The sequence below is a fragment of the Bos taurus genome, chromosome 9 (assembly GCF_002263795.3).
Source record: "Bos taurus isolate L1 Dominette 01449 registration number 42190680 breed Hereford chromosome 9, ARS-UCD2.0, whole genome shotgun sequence".
In the NCBI taxonomy this organism is placed as follows: domain Eukaryota; kingdom Metazoa; phylum Chordata; class Mammalia; order Artiodactyla; family Bovidae; genus Bos; species Bos taurus.
Window position 1 is genome coordinate 64,858,106 of NC_037336.1, and position 17,062 is coordinate 64,875,167.

The following is a 17,062-nucleotide window of genomic DNA, read 5'->3' on the forward strand; positions in this document are numbered from 1 at the left end:
TGTATGAAATGTTCCCTTGGTGTTTCTAATTTTCTTGAAGAGATCTCTAGTCTTTTCCATTCTGTTGTTTTCCTGTATTTCTTTGCATTGATCACTGAGGAAGGCTTTCTTATCTCTTCTTGCTATTCTTTGGAACTCTGTGTTCAGATGGGTATATCTTTCCTTTTCTCCTTTGTCTTTCGCTTCTCTTCTTTTCACAGCTATTTGTAAGGCCTCCTTCAGACAACCATTTTGCCTTTTTGCATTTCTTTTCCTTGGGGATGGTCTTGATCCCTGACTCTTGTACAATGTCCTGAACCTCTGTCCATATTTCATCAGGCACTCTATCTATAAGACCTAATCCCTTAAATCTATTTACATTCATAGCAACTTTCAAATGTTTAATACAGTATTATTAACTATAATCACCATGGCGTACACTATATTCCTGCTGCTGCTAAGTCACTTCAGTCACATCCGACTCTGTGCGACCTCATAGACGGCAGCCAACCAGGCTCGCCTGTCCCTGGGATTCTCCAGACAAGAACACTGGAGTGGGTTGCCATTTCCTTCTCCAATGCATGAAACTGAAAAGTGAAAGTGAAGTCACTCAGTCATGTCCGACTCTTCACGACTCCATGGACTGCAGCCTCCAGGCTTCAGTCCATGGGATTTTCCAGGCAAGAGTACTGGAGTGGGTTGCCATTGCCTTCTCTGACACTATATTCCTAGGACTTGTCAATTTTATAGCTATAAGTTTGCACATTTTGACCACCTTCATCCATTATGCTCACCCTACACTCTTGCCTCTAACAACCATGTATCTGTTTTCTGTTTCAATGAATTTAGTCAAATAATCATTCTTAATTGTTTCAAATAATATAAATGGGGACACTATGGCCAAGAAATTAACCTATAGAAGTTTCTCTCACCATAGTTACTTTAGAGGTAGTTTCACAGTGAGTGTTAGTCACTTAGGTGTTGTGTCCAACTCTTTGCCACCCCACGGACTGTATCCTGCCAGTTCCTCTGTCCATGGAATTTTCTAGGCAATAATACTGGAGTGGGTAACCATTCCCTTCTCCAGGGGATCTTCTTGGTCCAGGGGTTGAATCCAGTCTCCTCCATTTCAGGCAGATTCCTTACCATCTGCACCACCAGGAAAGTACCCCTAGAGTTAGTTAAGTAGATTTAATATTGTAAAAAATATAAAAAAATTCTTGAGACAGATTATAGCCTAAATTGCTAAACTGCAAAATCAAAGTTTCTGGGGATGGGGGATAAATGAAATAAATCCAGCTCTTAGAATTCTGCATTGTGGTCAGAAAAAAAAAATGTTTGCTATAACTTCTACTCTATTAAATTTGTTAAAATTTGTTCTGTGTCCTTGAGCTCTATCTTGGAGAATGTTCCATGCGCACTTGAAAGGAGTGTGTACTCTGTTGGTTTGGGTTGTAATATCCTATATTTATTAAGTTCAGCTGGTCTATTGTATCATTTAAGATGATTGATTTTCTATCTGGATGATCTGTCCATTGATGTAAGTGGGATATTAAAGTCCCTACTACTATCGTATTACTGTCCAATTCTCCCTTTATGTCTATTAGTACTTGCCTTATATATTATATGCTCTTGAATTGGGTACATTTATGTTAATGATTATAACATCTTCTTCTTGCATTAATTACCTTTAGACAAATCCATAAATAAGATGTGAAATATACATATATATATATATATATAGGAATATTAGTCAGCCATAAAAAGAATGAAAGTCTGCCATTTGCAGCAGTCTAGATGGATCTAGAGAATATTAGGCTTAGTGAAATGAGTCAGACACAGGCAAATACTATATGATATCATTTATACATGGAATCTAAAAAACAATACAGATGAATGTATATACAAGACAGAAACAGACTAACAGATATAGAAAACCAACTAGCAGTTCCCAAAGAGGAGAAGGAAATAAGATGGAGAAAATTAAGAGTGTGAGCATAAGAGATAAAAGCTAGAATGTGTAAAATAGATAAGCAACAAGTGTGTGTGTATATATATATATATATATATATATATATATATAGCACAGGGTATTATAGCCATTAGCTTATAATAACTTTTAATAGAATATAACATATAAAAATACTGAATCACAATGCTATACATCTGAAACTGCTATAATATTGTATATCAGCTATATTTAAATTTTTTTAAGTATATGGCCATGGCCCCTATCTGAGAAAAAAACTGCACAATAGAAAAAAGTCTGTGTTGACCGATATCCCCTTAGTGACATGAAACAGCTTTGTATTAAGAGAAAAGAGACTATGTGAGCCTTGCTGTATTTGTCCAAAACTTATCTTGATATTTGCTTCTTCTGCCTCTTCCTCATTCCAACCCATACCCAACCCTACCCTCAGCTTCTGGACTTTTTTGATGTCCCCTTTTCTTTTCTCATTTTTATCTTAAATTTCTTCTCCTCCCATCAGTAAGCGACCTCAAAATCTTCAACCATGCTTAGACTGACTTAGTCCCCAGCTTTAGATTTAGTTATCCATAAATAATCACCAATACAGACTAGGCATTCTTTTATTTGTCTACAAATTCTGTTCAATATCTAGTACAATGGCAGTCTATAAATGCGCAAAAAGTATTAAACACATAGAACTGGGCAAATACCTTGTAACTCAAATTGATGACAGAGAACTTTTGACTAATCTTATGGAGGTATCATCATGTACATGGCAGGAGCAGGAGAAAGAGGTAGCAATCAAAGCCAGCCACATTCTATCAAGGACTCTGACCATCTGTTGGTCAGTCAATCTAGATTTCCCATTCTACTTCTTCTCTGAAATAGTTGACTCACTTTACTTTATACACATACATATTTCTCTTCTAAGATTACTCTGCCTTGAGATAGATACCTTGACTGCCTTGTTGAATACAAATTCCTTCTTAGTAATCATAACATTAATTAAGATACTTCGAAGATTTTGGCACACTTGTTACAATACTCTTAACTAACTTATTATTACATGTAAAATTGCCAGTGTGTCTTGATTTACCATTTCAAGAGTTGGCACAAGTTTTCCCATAACACGTTCAGTTTCCTACCACCTGTTGTTGTTCATTAAAGTCAGTCTTAGAGGACGCGTGATTCAGGTAAAGGTACAGTCAGTGACACAGATTTTATCTTTGGAATAGGCTTCCCTGAACTGTAATAAAAGCCTCCAAGTCACACACATATATAATGATAAAGGACAAAAATCTAACTGGCAGAGTTCTTCAGACAGAAAGCAAGTGATATCACAGTAACTTGAATCCATATGAAAAAACCAAAAGCATCAGTAGAAATAATTGTGAAAAGCAGAATAATGGCATGTTTCTTCTGCTTGTTCTCCTAACTGACTTAAAACATTATCACATAAAACAATATGCTTTTAATTGTGATGCTGGTTCTATAACACGTAGACATGTAATATATTTGACAATCACAATGCAAAGGAGGAAGACAGGAACAAAACGATACTGAAATAGGAAATAGCACCACATTGCAACCTGAATCCATAGGAAGAAACAAACAAGCAAACAAAAACAGGCAGAGTAAATAAGAAAATTAATATAGCAAATTCAGTTAATGTATATTTTTTCTTTTTTCCTCTCAGCTTCTTTAAAAGACAGTTTACATAAAATGATAATTGGATCAATATATTGTTCAGTCTATAAAACATGCAAGCATAATACATGTAACATAATAGCCCAAAAAGACAGGGAAGGAGGGAATGAGAGTAAAGTTTACATTAAAGTTTCTGTATTTCATTGGAGCTAAGGAAGTAAAAATCCAAAATGCATTTTGATAAGTTATATATCACAAGCTTTAGAGCAAGAACTCAAGAAATAAAACAGAAAAATCAGTAAAGCAAGTAAAATGTCACACTTGAAAATATGTACATAATACAAAAGAAAGCAAAAAAAAAGAGGAATGGAGGAAAAAAGATTGAGACATACAGAAAATTAAAGCTTACATGGTAGATGAAAATTCAACCTTATAAAAAATAATATTAGGATTTGGATTCAATGTAATGATAGGAGGATCCTGAACCCATCTCCTCCAGGGGACACACCACATCTATAACCATGGACAGAGAAAGTTCCTCTGAGGAGTATAAAGCAAAAGCTAGCTGAGCGAATTCTATGCATCGAGCAAACAAACAAACCCACATCACAGAGGTAAGAGAGAACGAAACACAGTATCACCTTAAACTAAACTGGTATGGGGACCTAAAATTGGGAGAGAACTCACAACTCTCAGCTTCTTCTTGAGGAGCAAAGGATTTGAACTCCACATGTAGCACCTCAACATTTAAGAGCTGCACCAGAGACTAACCCTTAATACATCTAGGGTTTTTTTAAGGAGAAAAAAAAGTTTTTTTCACAAAGTTGCACTTTACTAAATTGCTTGAGGTCATGATTAACTTAGGAAATAAATTTTCTTAAATCTAGAACAAAAATTGAAGACCCATTGCCCAAACATCTAGTTTTGAAAGCCAGTGGCTTCCAGGATTCTTCATAGTTCTGCCCCCCTGCCTGCTTCACTAACCTCACTTCCCACCACTGATTTCCTGCTGTCCATGTCTCATGGTTCAGCACACAATGCTACCACATACATGTAGTTGACCCTCCACACGTGAAGGTTCCACATCTGTAAAAGGAATGTGTATCCCTGTGTGAAGCTGTATAACTCTGACTTCTAAGGGACTTGAGCATCCATGGGTTTTGGTACCTGCAGAATGTTGGAACCAATCCCACATGGATACTGAGGGATGACTATATTCTACTCTTTCCTGGAATATAATTCCCCTGGATATTGTTCATATGAAGAATTCAGATGTGTAAACGAGGATGCTTCCGTAGTGTCACCTTCCCCAGGGTTCTCTTTGTGAACTTTTTAACTCAGTCAAGCTTTCCCAGTGACTCAGTGGGTCCACCTGCAATGCAGGAGACACAGGAGATATGGGCTCAGTCCCTGGACTGGGAAGATCCTCTGGAGGAGGAAATGGCAACCAGTATTCTTGAGGGAGGAATATATAGTGTTTAGCTGTGCTTCCTAATGGCTTAGACCAATGTTTAGCACTTAACTGGCATTAAATAATTATTTATTGAATAAAAAAATGGATGAAAAAAGGAAGGAAATAATGAAAAGTGAAGAAAACCTTATTTTAAATGGAGATAAGAAATTGGCAAATAATTCTATGAGTGAATTAATCTTGTAGCTATTTTGTTAAACATTAAGGAAACTGACAAAGTCAATAAAGAAATAACCGCTGACCTCATGAAATATTCAATATACAATATTTAAGAAGACAAGACTAATAAAAACAGTAAATGACACAAATAAATGGAGTATAAACTCCCAAACCTATGCAATGCCTGCAGAGAGACCTGTAGGCTGGAAGAGTGATTTTTAAAGATGGTCAGCTCTTTTCATGAAGGAAGTGAATCTTGTACAGAATTTTGATAAGTTGCCCCTGTAGAGTCATGATGCGGATGTATTTTAGAGGCAGAATAAATAGCATTAAGTAAAGCTGGTAAAGAAAGGAATAATTCTGCACTCCAGTGCAGACAGTCTGCTGGCCCAATTTTCTGTAATCCCATCTTGGAATACCGACCTCTTGGTAACAGATGCTTCCAGTAGCTGCTGCAGCAACTTCAGTGAATTGCAGGGTCACTTGGTTTAGCCATGGAATGAACTCATCTGGCTGTGAAGTGTCTCAAGGGTGATGCTGGAATGAATCACATTTGTTTCTAGCATTCAATCAGATTCCCAAATCCAAGACATATTTGTATACGAGTCAAGGCAGAATAGTGTGGTGCCAAAATGTATGATGGGGCACAGCCGCATTCATACTTGTTAACAACTCTAGTGCTTCATACTCCAATATGGGACAGCCTTGGATGAAAAGCCCTTTGCCAATCTGCAAAAGTCTGGCAAAGTATGGATTTACTCTTCTTATTGTAACTTAATAGATTCGTCAATGAAGACCTATTTAATTTAAAAGGAATTAGTGGTTTTTTAATGAGAAGTTTCCCCACAAAAATTCCTCTTGGGTGGGAAGGGGAAATAAATATTGACTGTGTGCCCTCTATTTGCCAGGAATATTTGATCTCCAAAAGCATCCTGGAATGTGGTATCATTATATCCATTTTACAGGTGAGGAAAATGAGCCTCAGAGAAGCGACTTTCTCAAAAGTATATGTGCTAGCATTCAAATCTTGGACAACCTGACTCCAAAACCCAGCTTCTTCTGCTGAATCTCCATTATACCTGCTGTCTACAGGAAACACAGAGTTATGAGATAATAGCAATTTTGCACTTTACAATTAAGAAAACCAAGAAATTTATCTTCTCAAAACTAAAAAAAATTAAGACAATTATTTTATTTTTTGTGGCATTAATATTTAGTAAGTCTGTCTAGTCAAGGCTATGGTTTTTCCAGTGGTCATGTATGGATGTGAGAGTTGGACTGTGAAGAAAGCTGAGCACTGAAGAATTGATGCTTTTGAACTGTGGTGTTGGAGAAGAGTCTTGAGAGTCCCTTGGACTGCAAGGAGATCCAACCAGTCCATTCTGAAGGAGATCAGCCCTGGGATTTCTTTGGAAGGAATGATGCTAAAGCTGAAACTCCAGTACTTTGGCCACCTCATGAGAAGAGTTGACTCATTGGAAAAGACTCTGATGCTGAGAGGGATTGGGGGCAGGAGGAGAAGGGGACGACAGAGGATGAGATGGCTGGATGGCATCACTGACTCGATGGACATGAGTCTCAGTGAACTCCGGGAGTTGGTGATGGACAGGGAGGCCTGGCGTGCTGTGATTCATGGGGTCGCAAAGAGTTGGACACGACTGAGCGACTGAATTGAACTGAACTGAACTGAAGGAGAAAGAATTTTTTAAAATATCCGTCTGATACTTGAATATCATGAAGAATAAGTAAGCAATGGAGTGAAGTGCTCTAGTCTTTCATCTAGTGGAAGGTCAGGACAGGACAAGGTGAAGGGCCAGTGCCATGCAGACATATTGACATGGAGTGAGATCTGAGAGGTAAAGAGGGTTTCATCAGCCCTCAAATTTTTTCACTATTACCTGGTAAAATTTACAGCTTCCTATAAAAAAAAAAAAAAATCCTCAGGGTAAGACACTCTTCTCAGGAAGTCTGTATTATTTTACACTTTCTCTGTTTTTGGCTGCAAGGCATAGCATGCAGGACCTTAGTTCCCTGACTGTGGATTGAACCCGTAGCCCCTGCAGTGGAAGCTTAGAAGCTTATCCATTAGACTGCCAAGGAAGTCTCTCTGGAAAGTCTATTTTATTTTATATTGAATTATAATTGCCTTACAATGTTATGTTAGTTTCTGCTGTCCAGCAAAGTGAATCAATGATATGTATATATATCTCCCCTCTTTTTTGGATTTCCTTCCTATTTATATCACCACAGAGCATTGAGTACCCTGTGCTATACAGCAAGTTCTTATCAGTTATCTACTTTATACATTGTAGTATACATTCCTGATGTCTTAGGTGGTAAAGAACCTGTCTGCAATGTGGGAAACCTGGGTTTGATCCCTGCTGGAGGAGGGCATGGCAACCCATATTTTTATATATATATATATATATATATATATATATATATATATATATATATATATAAACAAGTTTCAGTTAAATTCAGTTCAGTTCAGTTGCTCAACCGTGTCCGACCTTTTGTGACCCCATGAATCACAGCATGCCAGGCCTCCCTGTCTATCACCAACTCCTGGAGTTTACCCAAAATCATGTCCATCGACTCAGTGGTGACATCCAGCCATCTCATCCTCTGTCGTCCCCTTCTCCTCCTGCCCCAGTCCCTCCCAGCATCAGGGTCTTTTCCAATGAGTCAACCCTTCACATAAGGTGGCCAAAGTATTGGAGTTTCAGCTTCAACATCAGTCCTTCCAATGAACACCCAGGACTGATCTTTAGGATGGACTGGTTGGATCTCCTTGCAGTCCAAGGGACTCTCAAGACTCTTCTCCAACACCACAGTTCAAAAGCATCAATTCTTCGGTGCTCAGCTTTCTTCACAATCCAACTCTCACATCCATACATGACCACTGGAAAAACCATAGCCTTGACTAGATGGACCTTTGTTGGCAAAGTAATGTCTCTGCCTTTTAATATGCTATCTAGGTTGGTCATAAGTTTATCTAATTCCATTTTTCTAGATTCCACATATATGCTTTAAAATATGATATTTGTTTTTCTCTTTCTGGCTTACCTCACATGGTATGACAGTCTCTAGGTCCATCCACATGTCTGGAAAAAGCACAGTTTTGTTCCTTTTTTGAGCTGAGTAATATTCCATTGTATATATGTACCACATCTTCTTTATTTATTCCTCTGTTGATGGACATTTAGGTTGCTCCCATGTCCTGGCTATTGTAAATAGTGCGGTAATGAACATTGGGGTGCATGTATGTTTTTGAATTATGGTTTTCTCTGAGTATATTGCCAGGAGTTCTGGGTCATATGGTCAGTTTATTTTTAGTTTTTAAGGCCCCTCCATACTGTTCTTCATAGTAGTTGTATCAATTTACATTTCTGCCAACAGTGTAACAGAGTTCCCTTTTCTCTGCGCCCTCTCTAGCATTTACTGCCTGTAGATTTTTTGATGATGGCCATTCTGACTGGTGTGAGGAGAAACCTCATTGTAGTTTTTGTTTGCATTTCTCTAATAATTAGTGGTGTTGAGCAGCTTTTCATGTGCTTATTGACCATCTGTATGTCCTCTTTGGAGAAATGCCTATTTAGGTCTTCTGTTCAGTTTTTGATTGGGTTGTTTGTGTGTGTTTGTTTTTTAATATTGAAGTGAATGAGCTGTTTGTGTATTTTAGGAGATTAATCCCTTGTCAGTTGTTTCATTTGCAAATACTTTCTTCTATTCTGGGAATTGTATTTTCATCTTGTTTATGGTTTTCTTTGCTGCACAAAAGCTTTAATTAGGTCTCATTTGTTTACTTTTATTTTTATTTTCATTACTCTAGGAGGTAAGTCAAAAATGATCTTGCTGTGATTTATGTCAAAGAGTGTTCTGCCTATGTTTTCCTCTAAGAGTTTTATTGTGTCTGGCCTTATATTTAGATCTTTAATCCATTTTGAATTTATTTTTGTGTTTGGTGTCAGGGAGTGTTCTAATTTCATTCTTCTACATGTAGTCATCCAGCTTTCCAAGCACCATTTATTGAAGAGACTGTCTTTTCTCCATTGTATAGTCTTGCCTCCATACGTGTATGAGTTTGTCTCTGGGCTTTCTATCTGGCTTCATTGATTTGTATTTCTGTTTTTTGTACCAGTACTACACTTTCCACACTGTCCGGATTATTGTAGCTTTGTAGTATAAGTCTGAAGTTAGGGAGCCTGATTCCTCTGCCTCCATTTTTCTTTTTCAAGAGTACATGGGCCATTTGGAAAAATTAAGTGTTAAAATGACCGTGCTACCCAAAATGATCTACAGATTCAGTGCAATCCCTATCAAAATACCAATGGCATTTTTCCCAGAACTACAACAAATAATTTTAAAATTTGTATGTAAACACTAAACACCTTAAATAGCCAGAAGACTGAGTAGCCAAAATCTTGAGAAAGAAGAACAGAGATGAAGAATTCGCACTCCCTGACTTAAGACTTACTTACAAAACTATAATAATCAAAAGAGTATGGTACTGGCACAAAAACAGACACATAGCTGAGTGGAATTGAACAGAGAATCCAAAAATAAACCCACATATTTATGGCCAATTAACCTACAACAAAGGAGGCAATAATATACAATGGAGGAAAGACAGTCTCTTCAATAAGTGGTGCTGGGGAAACAGAACAGTTACGTGTAAAAATATTAGAGCATTCTCTAACACCATATTATAAAAAATTCAAAATGGATTAAAGACCTAAAGCTAAAACTAGATACTGTAATATTACTTGAGAAAAACATAGGTAGAACATTCTAGCATAAATTGCAGCAAGATCTTTTTGAATCCATCTCCTAGGATAATGGAAATCAAAACAAAAGTAAACAAATATAACGAAATTAAACTTGAAAGTTTTTTTCTCCCCAATATTGTATTAAATTGAATTTATTGAAAAACCATATACATGCAGGGAAATGCTCATTGGAAGTATAATATATACAAAGTGAACACACTGTGTAACTACCCCCATTATTCCTTCAAGAGAAACCACCATCTTGATTTAGCCAATAACATTGATTAGTTTACATGATTTTTGGATTTTATATAAGTGGATTCATAAATTATGTACCCTAATGTGTCTTGTTTCTTTTACTTAGTATTATATTTATGAGAGGTACCCTGTGTTGTTGCATATTTTGAATTTCATTCATTCTCATACAGAAACAGACCAATAAGAATTCATTTTACTCTTGATAAGCACTTAGATTGTTCACAAACTTAGAAGTTTTTGCACAGCAAAAAAAACCATAAACAAAACAAAAATACAACCTGCAGAGTATGAGAAAATATTTGCAAATTATTTGACTGACAAGAGCTTTTCCAAAATACACAAACTGCTTGTACAAACTCAACATCCAAAAAGCAAGCAAGCCAGTTAAAAAATGGACAGAAGATCCAAATAGATATTTTTCCAAAGAGAAAATACAGATGGCCAGTAGACACATGAAAAGATACTCAGTCTCGCTAATTATCAGGGAAACACGAGTCAAAACTACTTGCATATCTCATCTGGTGAGATATCACCTCATACCCGTTAGAATGGTTATCATAAAAAAGAACATAAATAATAAATGTTGGCAAGGATGTGCAGAAAAGGTAAACTTCATACAAAGTTTATGGGCATGTAAATTGGTGCAGCCACTGTGGAAAACAGTATGGATTCTCCTCAAAAAACTTAAAAATAGATTTACCATATGACCCAGCAATACCATTCCTGGATATATATATGGGGGGAAAGAACCCCACTAATTTGAAAAGATACATGCAGCCTAATATTCATAGCAGCATAATTTACATTTTTGTATCATGGAAGCAACTTAAGTGTCTGTCAACAGATGGAATGAATAAAGAATAAAGATGTGGTACATAGATACAATCAAATACTACTCAACCATAAAAAAAGGATAAAATTTTGCCACTTGAAACAACATGGATGGACTTGGAGGGTATTATGCTAAGTGAAATAAATCAGGAAGAGAAAGACATATACTGTATGATATCACTTATATGTGAAATCTAAAAAATCCAACAAGCTAGTGAGTAAATGAAAAAGCAGACTCACAAATACGGAGAACAAACTAGTGGTTACCAGTGGGGAGAGGGAAGGGCAGGGACAATATAGGAGTAGAAGTACAAACTATTATGCATAAAATAAGCTATAACTATAAATGGAGTATCACCTTCAAAAAATGTGAATATACAGTTATGATACACCTGTAACTCGTAACATTGTGCATCAACTATAATTTTAAGAAATACTTAGTTCAAATGGGTTCAGAATATAGACAGTCTTGGGCTTAGGACGATTCAACTTAATGATTTCTGAAGTTTTCAATGGTCCAAAAGAGATGTGCACTCAGTAGCCACTATACTTCGAATTTTGAATTTTGAGGTTTTCCCAGGCTAGCTAAATGTGTAACAATCCTCTTCCATGACACAACATCAAGGGATTGTAACTTCCAGTCATCCCTGCCGTCAAGAGGGTAAACAGCCAATACATTTAAAGCCATTCTGTACCCATACAACCATTCTTTTTTTTTGCTTTCCACTGTCAGTACAGTATTCAATAAAGTATATAGTCAACACATAAAGTAGACTTTGTGTTAAGTGATTTTTGTCCTAGGCTAATGTAAGGGTTCTAAGTACATTTAAGGAAGGCTAGGTTAACCTATGATGTTCACTAGGTTAGGTTATTAAATGCATTTTTGAATTATGTTTTCAACTCACAATGAGTTTATCAGGATGTGACTCTATTTGGGCTTCCATGGTGGCTCACTGGTAAAGAATGCAGGAGATGTGAGTTCGATTCCTGTGTCAAGAAGATCTCCTGGAGGAGGAAATGGCAACTTACTCCAGTATTTATTTTTGCCTGGGAAATCCAATGGACAGAGGAGCCTGGTGGGCTACAGTCCATGGGGTCACAAAGAGTCAGACACGACTTAGCTACTAAACAACGACAACTCCATTGTAAGTCAAGAAAGATCTGTATTATCATAGAACAATTGAAGGCATGGATGATAATCAAACCTTGTAGCAATGCATAGTATATAAACACTGCCCAATTAGGTATGGTATGGGCACAGTTAACACCTGGTCAGGCCCTGCCCATGGGTACCTGCTGGATATCAGCCTTCTCTAAAGGGAGAAAGAGCCTATGAATAGAGATGATCCCAAAGCAGGTAGAAACCAGTGCTAGCCAGATGGGACTCAGAACTCTCTTGGATTAAAGCTGTATTATTAGTTTGTATTCAGTACATTTCAGTGAGAGTGGATTAATCTATCATTTTATAACACTGCTCTCCCATCATTGGATTTCTTCTTTCCACATGGCCCACAGCCTCTTTCCCTCTCCTGTCCTGATGATTTGTTCCCTCTAATTGTGCAGCCCCCTCTCCTTTGTCAAATGCTTTGATAAATGCAGACACTTCTTTTTTATTTTCCTCACATTCTCTGCTCCTCCCAAGTCATTGGTGAAGGCACTGAATCATTATCATCATCGCTCAGCCGCCTTCTTTTTGAAGTCCTTGTCTGGATGCGTGCTTATTCATCACCCCTCTCTCTGCAGCCCACATGTGTCCGGCACACTATTTACATTTGGCTTTAATCTGTTGTTAGTGGCTGACTCCAGTGTCCCCCTTCTTCCTCAAGGGGCCCATCCCCGTTCCTCCTGCCTGGACTACTCCCAGTGGGAGAGCATGAAGAGCAGGAGCTCTGGCCCTTAACCTTGAAGTATGACTGTTGCCCAAATCTTCATTCCAGATCTTCCCCTCTTGCTTACCCTTTATAGCAGCTTCTTCCTTGGCATTGTCCACACTGCAAAATGGCAGAAAAAGGGTTCCCTCCAAGGTCGCCTCAGAGATCGTCCTGGGATAACACATGGTGATGGGAGCCCATGTGTTCTTGTCTCCATCTGCCATTGCACATACGATTCCCTCCTCTTAGAAATGCCAGTGTTTTCTGTTTAGTTCTATTTTGTTTTGTTTAAACACACTTCAAAGTGCAAATCCTGTAGGTCCCACTGGTCAATGGAATGCACCGTTTGATGACCCCAAACACTGACATGTTGCATGACCATATTGATATTTGGTAATTGGTAATAGATCCTGACATTTCAACAGGCTACAGTGGATTATCCTCTGTTCTCCTTTTCTCCATCCCCCAGCCAAGTTGCTCTGGAATTGATTTATGAAACTAACTTACTTTTTACTGATATTATTCCTCATTATTCATATTTAATGTTACCCACACTTGACCTTGTGACTCTAATTCCTTAAACTGAATAATGCACACACACTGACTTTGTTCTTCATGACAGGTCTTATCATTTTTTATCTTTACCATCCCTCTTTCAGCCTTTTAAATATCTAGGGCTCTCTGAATCGCTTATCTGTTTACATTCTTCTTCATTATTTAGTATTAATGTTCTTCTTTCAGCCATTATTCTCTGGATTGCTATTTTCCCTCATTTCCTGATTTGAGTCTTCTTGTCACTAAGCCAGATTTCTCACTGCCACATTTTAGAGGTCAACTATAGCTTCACCTGTCAAACTAATTCAGATGCTATAAAGAGAAACCATATAGGCAGGAATTCAGCAACAGTTCAATTGTTTTTTGCATGAAAACTTAAGTGTCTTCTAGAAATTGTTGCTAAAGTATATGTTTAATCAGAGCAGGATGATTACTTGGTGGTTAAAACACAATTCTTGCCCCTCACTAAGTCTTGGGCCACAGATACACCAGAGAATACTTAAATGCCCATTATTTGCTCATCAGTGTCTGATAGGAAGAGTATTGCATACTTTGGGAATATTTTTCACAAAGATTTGAACTGGCAATTAACCATTAATGCCTTCCCAATGATCTAGGTATGTATGATATTCCTTTTCTTAACTACTTATGATGTAATTATGGTAGTAGGAAATCAACTATAGCATTTTGAATTCCGCATATGTACTTTTAACATGGTGGTGATTTAGTCTCTAAGTTGTGTCTGACTCTCATGACTTCATGGACTCTAGCGCCTCAGGCTCCCCTGTCCATGGGGTTTCCTGGGCAAGAATATTGGAGTGGGTTGCCATTTGCTTCTCCATGGGATCTTCCCAACACAGGGATCAAACATAGCACTCCTGCATCGCAGGCAATCTCCTGCACTGCAGGCAGAGTCTTTACAGATAGAACCACCAGACATAGCTTGTTTGATTAGCTCAGTTATTTAGACTTTCTTTTTCCTGTTAAATCCATGTATAGGTTAATTAGTGTCACATGAACCCCTTGCTGGGAGAGGAGTTACACATACATGTTATAAAGGGAATTTGGATGAACCACTACATTGGTCCCAAACTAATTCTAGAAAAATGACTAGAAAGATGTTAAATTTTTGAAATGTAGGGAGTGAATTAGACCCATGCTTTTGAGGGATCATTTTATCACTCCCTTAGTATCAATTTTGTCATTATTGTTTTTATCATAATATATTATCTTCAGTACAGTTGCTCATTCATGTCTGACTCTTTGCGACCCCATGGACTGCAGCCTGCCAGGCTTCCCTGTCCATCAGCAACTCCAAGACCCTACTCAAACTCATGTCCATCACGTTGGTGATGCCATCCAACCGTCTCATCCTCTGTCATCCCCTTCTCCTCCTGCCTTCAATCTTTCCCAGCATCAGGGTCTTTTCCAATGAGTCAGTTCTTCCCATCAGGTGGCCAAAGTATTGGAGTTTCAGCTTCAGCATCAGTACTTCCAATGAAATATTCAGGAATGATTTCCTTTAGGATTGACTGGTTGGATCTCCTTGTAGTCAAAGGGACTCTCAAGAGTCTTCTCCAACACCACAGTTCAAAATTATCAATTCTTCTGTGCTCAGCTTTCTTTATTGTCCAACTCTCACATACATACATGATTACTGGAAAAAACCATTGCTTTGACTAGATGGACCTTTGTTGGCAACATAGTGTCTCTGCTTTTTAATATGCTGTCTACGTTGGTCATAGCTTTTCTTTGAAGGAGTAAGTGTATTTTAATTTCATGACTGCAGTCACCATGTGCAGTGATTTTGGAACCCCCAAAAATAAAGTCAGCCACTGTTTCCACTGTTTCCCCATCTATTTGCCATGAAGTGATGGCAGGATGCCATGATCTTAGTTTTCTGAATGTTGAGTTTTAAGCCAACCTTTTCACTCTCCTCTTTCACTTTCATCAAGAGGCTCTCTGATTCTTCTTTGCTTTCTGTCATAAGGGTGGTGTCATCTGTGTATCTGAGGTTATTAATATTTCTCCCAGCAACTGATTCCAGCTTGTGCTTCATCTTATTGCATTATAATATATTAACATTTCATAAAATATTATTATTTTATGACATGTCACATGTTAGGTTCAATGCAGACAGCTCAAAGGCATTTAGTTCTTATCATAGCTTGGAGTTGTGTTAATCCTAGTATGTGCACTAATATTATTGTGTTTCTATTGGCTGGTAAAACACCACTGTGAATCAAAATAATAATTGTGTCCTCAGGGAAGTAGTAATACATTAGGGAAAGGAATTACGGATTTGTACAAGGAGACTTTGTTCTTTTTGGTATCAGCAGCTGCTATTTATGTCAGATTTGACAGTCAGTATTACTTTCTGTCCCAGAGTATCTAAAATGCATTCTTACCACAAAATCCAGGTCACAACATCAGCAAGAAATTTCTATTTGTATGGCCCTTGGTCTCTCTTCCTCCATCTATTTGTCCCCCAAACATAAAAAGATAAAGAATGAATAAATGTCATAACATTTTCTGTGTGTACCAAAGAATATATTTTTTATTTTTGAACTAGAAACTGCATTCTGCTGCAAGTCACAATGACTGACCAGAGTCATCTGCATCACGAAGCACATCCACTCTTTCAAGTTACATATATCCATCAGCTAGTCGTCTACAGTAAGAGACCTAACACCTAGGAAAACAGCCACTGTTTGGTTAGGGTTATGGTAAGGTGCTGCAAAAAAATAAATAAATAAGAAACTCCAAATGGAAGCATCAAATGCTTTAGAGGTTCATTTTTTTCTACATTATAATTTGTGGATGAAATGGATAGGTGCCTCTTCTTCGCAGGATCATCCAGTGGCTCAGGTCCCGTCCATGTTGTTACTTTGCACACTGCTAGGAATTTATCCTGTCCACATGGTTGATGTAGGGTCACTACCCCAAACCCAAGGGCTTCCCAGGTGGCTCAGTGATAAAGAATCCACCTGCCAATGCAGGAGATGCGGGTTCAATCCCTGGATCGAGAAGATACCCTGGAGGAGGAAATGGCAACTCACTCCAGTATTCTTGCCTGGAAAATTTCATGGACAGAGGAGGCTGGAGCTGTTGTGGTATATGTAAAGACAAGGCTGTGTGTGTGGTATGTGCGTATTCTCATGTTCACTGAGATTTTCCACACATTCACTAATATCAAGGATTACTCGATACATTTAATAAAGGAGAAATTGAACATGGGCAGGAATATAGGTAATCTGTTTAAAGTCATCAAGTAATTATAGAAATGTGTCTCCATATCTAAAATCCAATTCTACTTACTAAATCAGATCTCCTGTTATACTTTTCTATTATTCATCAGAATTGATGAAAATCATAGTCCAGCAATTTTATTGTGTTTTCCCCCTCACTCCCTCTCAGCCCCCAGCTTCAATTAAGTCCAGTGGTTGAAGTACTCTTGAATCCACTTTTTTGTTATATTTCCTATTGAACATTAGAGTTGTACATTTCATTGATCTTAGTAAACAAAACAGACAATAGCAATGAAGTTTCA

General features: G+C 37.7%; 1 long non-coding RNA gene across 1 annotated transcript in view; it reads left to right on the plus strand.

Annotated features, from left to right (window-relative positions):
- Positions 1-16,269, plus strand: part of LOC132346118 (uncharacterized) — a 30,573-nt gene extending 14,304 nt beyond the window's left edge. Inside the window, exon 4 of the long non-coding RNA XR_009495834.1 lies at positions 16,085-16,269. This is a non-coding gene — a long non-coding RNA (uncharacterized lncRNA). The remainder of the gene's footprint in view (positions 1-16,084) is intronic.
- Positions 16,270-17,062: the final 793 nt, after the last annotated feature.